Consider the following 5,566-nt stretch of genomic DNA (forward strand, 5'->3'; position numbering starts at 1 on the left):
CCTCCGTCCACATGCAGAAATCTTTGCTCTGTGTCTCTGTCTCTTCTCTTTTTATAACAATAGCAGTCATTAAGGGCTTACTCTATGCAATTATTGCTTCATCTTAACTAATTATATTTGCAATGACTCTGTCTCCAAATAAGGTCATATTCAGAGATTCTGGTGGTTAGGACTTTAAGTGTTGAGAAGGGAAATTTTTACCTATAACAGAAAGAAAATATTTTATATAATAGGGTTGTATAATATCAATATTAGCTTGAAGTTTACAGGAACTCATTAGATGTACAGATTAGGAGAAAAGCAATTTTGAAAGCGGAACTTTGGGATTATTTAACTGTTTGGAGAATTCTACAAAAATACAAATATGAGGTAATTAAAACATATATAGTAGAAATGGAAAGAACATATTAAACCAGTCTCTTGTTAAAGAATGATATACCCTAATAGTACTGCTGCAAAACAAATAAAAATACCAAGAAACTATAAAAAAAAAAGCATAACATAAAAACATAACTTTGCATCTATCAATGATATGAAAAATAATTTAAAAATTCTCAGAGGCCAAACGGAAAGTAAAAAGAGGCAAAGATTCTAAAACGGTCGTCAAATTCTATTGATTTTAACCTTCAATTTTTGCTACCGTGTAGCAGAAGACAAAGTGTAGAAACTGACTTTATGGGAAATCTGATGGAAGACTCAAAAAACAAAGCTGACACCTGTAAAGACTATTCTCTTAGTATGACTGTGAACTAAAGAATAATAGCAAAATAATAATAGCAAAATTTGATGTGCAAATGTGACTTAAATTATTGATTTTATTTCTTTTCTAAAAACAATATTAAGGCTATGTAATAAATTTAAATCTTTTAAATTATGCATGTTGAAATGCTGATGGTAAACACTTTAAACAAAACAAAAATAGTGTATTTAATTTCTAAATGAGAGGAAGAAAGTAGAAAAAGAAAGCAAAATAATATCAAACAAACCAAAGTTATTACAATGGAAAGAAAAATAATAACATAAAGTAAAATAAAATTTTGAGCCAAAGAAAGTTGTAGAATACATACATTGTGATTTAATTTATATACAATTCCAACTACAAAGCCAAGTAAGATAAAAAGGAATGCACATATATATTCCAACACCACATAAAAAAGAAAGGGAGTGATTAACATAGAATAGGGGTATTACTTCTCTCCTGAACAGAGAAAGGGAAAAAGAATTGGAAAGGAGGCATACAGGGGATCTAATATTGAAAATTAGGAATTTGTATTACCCGCATTTCAAAGAAGATATACAGTTATGTGTTTTATTATTTGTATTTAAAATTAACAAAAATAATTTGTGCATATTCAAAAATTAATAAAATATTTTAAAAGAGAATAAAAAGATTGTAAAATTATACTAAATTTAGAGAGATACCTTTGCCAAAAGTGGAAATTTGTTACAGGATTTGTTCATATACTAACATTCTCAAACGGCGATTTTTGTCCTTCAATGTCACTTTCTGGTTGTTATGATTGTTTCTAGACAGAAAGTTGAGGTTTGATGCAGCAAGCTTGTCCTCTAAAATTGCTTTGCACAGTCTACCAAGAAATCTAATTTTCAGGTGTAGTGAACTCCTCATAGAAGCATATATGTATGCATATATAATCAAATATATAAATATATATTTCCAATCAAATTAGACAAAGACATTGTCTTTAATGATACCATTATTTAGTATGCTTTATGGTTCTTAGAAATTATAGATTTGTCCCCTTAATCTTTGGTAGAGTCAAAAGTAATGTCTTATTAGTGTCTCTCGAAAACTAGTAAGAGACATTGCCATTATTCTTAATCTTTTATATGTTTCATTTAATCTCATTCAATATTATAACTTTATTCAGCTCTTGTAAAATTTAATATAGTTGAAATGAAGGAGACATATACTGAAAGATACATTTTTAGAAGGAATTATGGAAAGTATGTGTATATGTTCTATTCACTGATAAATACATGTTAATATTAAACATATATAAAAATAAAACTACATAAAATAAAGAAACATATTCACTATGAAGTGAATTGAATTACTGCAACTAATACTCAGTTTGATTGACTTGCCTAGAGTAAAAATCTATAGTAAAAAAAAGAAATCTGACAGAACAATTACACAGCTCAATATCAAAGAGAGGAATTTCAATTATTCAAGAATGAACTTTTATTTTTATGGTCCTTTAAAATTTCTTTATACAAACATTTAAAAATACAATCTTTAAATCTATGGATAAATATGTAAATAAGATACTATCATATGTGCTATTCTTTTAGTAGTTTTGTTCCTTTTACTTTCCTTTTTAAAATTTGTGTAAGTAACCTCTTCTCTTACTTTTCATAAAACTGCTACCAGTTGTTAATCCACGTTAGTTCACTAAGATACCTTCTTGTATTTGCCCTTAATTTGTATATCTGAAAATACAGGAAGAATTAAGATCAATTATGACTGTGCAAAAATTGGGTCATCTTACTCATAATTAACTTAATCACAGAAATCTCTCTAAATCAACTGGTATATATCTACCATTGTTGGTTTTGACATTTAAAAAAAACCTGTCTTTAATGATGGGCATTTCTTTGCTTCTTTGTCTCACCGTGTATCTTTTTGGGTTGATCGTGTGTGTTTGTGTGTGCGTTTAAATGAATAAATATATATTTGTTAATATATAGGTACTTTGCAATTTTGAAAGTGATTATCCGTTGTTTAATTGTGGGATCAGAGTTTGTGCTACTTAACCTTGATTTTAGCAAGTTGCTAGTTTTCAAATGACTGTAATAGTTAATGTATATGAATACTCCTTAATCCACCATATATAGGTATTTCTAATTTGGAAAATTCTGGTTGTATATTATGACAGGCCCGATATGTCACTAATGTTCATGTTGAGAATTTCACTATTGGTTAAATAACTAATCTACTTCTCATTGAAATAATACTAACTTCATAATGCAATCTTTTCACACATTTTAAGTTCTATTCATATTTTTTGTGTAGTTTATTTTGTTCTTTTGATCTGCATATCTTTACCTATGCAGTTTCCATGTCAACTTGTTTTCAGAGGCTTTATGATTTATTCTGTCAATTCATACACAGTAAGTCTTTAAATATTCTCGCCAGTTGTTCTGTATTCTAGCACAGCTGTTATGCCCTTTGATTTTAAGATCATTTTATTAAATTTCAAAAGCAACAACTAAGACGGTGCTGAATCTAAAAGTAAAACTTTAATAATGGAGCTTACTTAAGAAATGCCACTATAATAGAGATTATTCATAAAAAGTTACCATAGATGCATAAATAATATTCAGTTATGTCATGTGCTAAAACATCATTAATTGTCATTCTTTGATTAAAGCTCATATATTTTATATAGCTGTTAGTCAAAATGCTATAAGTAATAAACATAGATGACTTGGAAATATATTTCTAATTATCTCTCAAGTGAGATTTAGATAGAATTGATAATTGGATAATGAAAAAATATCGTGTCTGACAGAGATTGGTACTCTACAATTCTCTATAGATGATTGAAGAAGGATATACTTGTATTTGAAACAAGAACATTACATGGTATAATTGAAATTGTCAATATTTTTTTCATAAAGAAGTACATATTTCAAAGTTTAGTCATAGAAAATATATGAAATAATATAATTAATAGTGATTTGAAAGAGAACACAAAAATGAAAAAAAATGTATAAAAATGTTATAGTCATTGGTGGTTCCCGGAATATGTTAAGTTTACTCAGTTGAAGGAATAGAATTACACTAAGGGAGTTAAGCTGAATGGGCATGTTCTCTTATTTTTGTGGGAGTGCTGGTGAGATGGTTTGTTGCTACATTTCTTTTTGTCTTCCATCTTCATTCATTTTCTGCTGTACTTTATTCTATTTCTTTGCTTTCCCAGAAAGTCAACAAGATAATTGAGTCAAAGCTCATGTTAAAAAATATGTATGGTTGTTTAATAATATGATTTCTAATTATGATGCTTCGGTCATCTTTTATTATGCATGACTTAAAACTTTTTTATAATGAACATGCATATTTTCAGTGCATTTAAACCAATATTCTAAAAGTAATTTAGTCACTAAAAAGTATTCGATCGAACAACAACAACAAAAAAATATCTAAATCGATTGTTTAAAAAATTGCTACAAACAAAGCCATTCTTTATTTCTGGATTTTAGGATTCATTTCTTAGAGTGCCTTGATGTTATGTTTAATAAATAGTTACTCGCCATAACCTAATAGCATTCTATTTATATGATAGTTATTCTATATACTAATGATTTATTCTGTATTGCATAAGTACATCTTGACTGTCAATTTTCTTCCTATGTCTGTCTTGCTGTGCCTCCCTTGTGGTCCCTCAGAGTAGTTTTGTCCATGATTCTGTCCTTGGATTTCTTCTCTTTCCACTCTTAAATTTTTCAGCTCATTTGAAAATGGCCTTAAATATCACCAAATACCACCTACAAGCTCATCACTGCAGTAGTCCCCCATTATGCATGGTGTTACCACCATGGTTTCAATTACGTGTGGTCAACCGAGGTCAGAAAATCAGTAATTACAGTACAATAAGATATTTTGAGAGACCAGATTCACGTAACTTTTGTGACAGTATATTGTTACAAGTGCTCTACTTTATTAGTAGTAATTGTTGCTAATCTCTTATTGTGCCTAATTTGTATATTAAACTTACCATAGGTATGTATGTATAGGAGAAACATGGTAATTATAAAGTTTGGTACTTTCTGTGGTTTCAGGCATCCAACCAGATCTTAGAACACATTCCCCGCAGATAAAGGGGCATACAGCTGTACTTAAGGAGTAATTTGTAGCCAAGAATCTCTCTTCAAGTCACAAATGACCATCAGAAAGGTCCATCAAATGTAAAGATAAAGATTAAATATAATCATCATTTTTACCCTGATACTTCTCCCAGTATGAATGCAAATCAGGTCCACAAAATATTCTTTCTTCTCTAACACTTTTCCCTCTGAAGAGTACTATCCTCCAAGTCATTCGAGTCATAAAACTAGCGCCTTCCTATTTTAATTATTCTCCTAACTTCAATCTCCATCTGTCATTAAATTCTACAGATCTTATCTCCTTTATACTTCCCATATCTAGTCTGCCTATATCCAGTACTCCTATATTATTCAGACAGGTATTTAGTCCTGAGTTATTATCTTCTAAGTATTCTGCATGCCTGCATTCCCACATCATCACAAACTTTTTATACCTGTTCCAGAGTAATTTTCTTCCAACATAGGCATGATTATACCACATCCATGCTTGAAACTTTTTCATGGGCGTTGAGCTAATTTACACCCCTAACAGTGTTTAAGCATTTCCTTTTCTCCACCGCCTTTCCAACATCTGCTATTTTTTGACTTTTTAATAGTAATTGTGCTGACTGATATGAGATGGTATTTAATTGTGGTTTTAATTTGCATTTCTCTGATGATTAGTGCTGTTGAGCACTTTTTTCATATGTTCGTTGGCTGCTTGTATGTCTTCTTTTGA

The sequence above is a fragment of the Pan troglodytes genome, chromosome 3, assembly GCF_028858775.2.
Source record: "Pan troglodytes isolate AG18354 chromosome 3, NHGRI_mPanTro3-v2.0_pri, whole genome shotgun sequence".
Taxonomy (NCBI): domain Eukaryota; kingdom Metazoa; phylum Chordata; class Mammalia; order Primates; family Hominidae; genus Pan; species Pan troglodytes.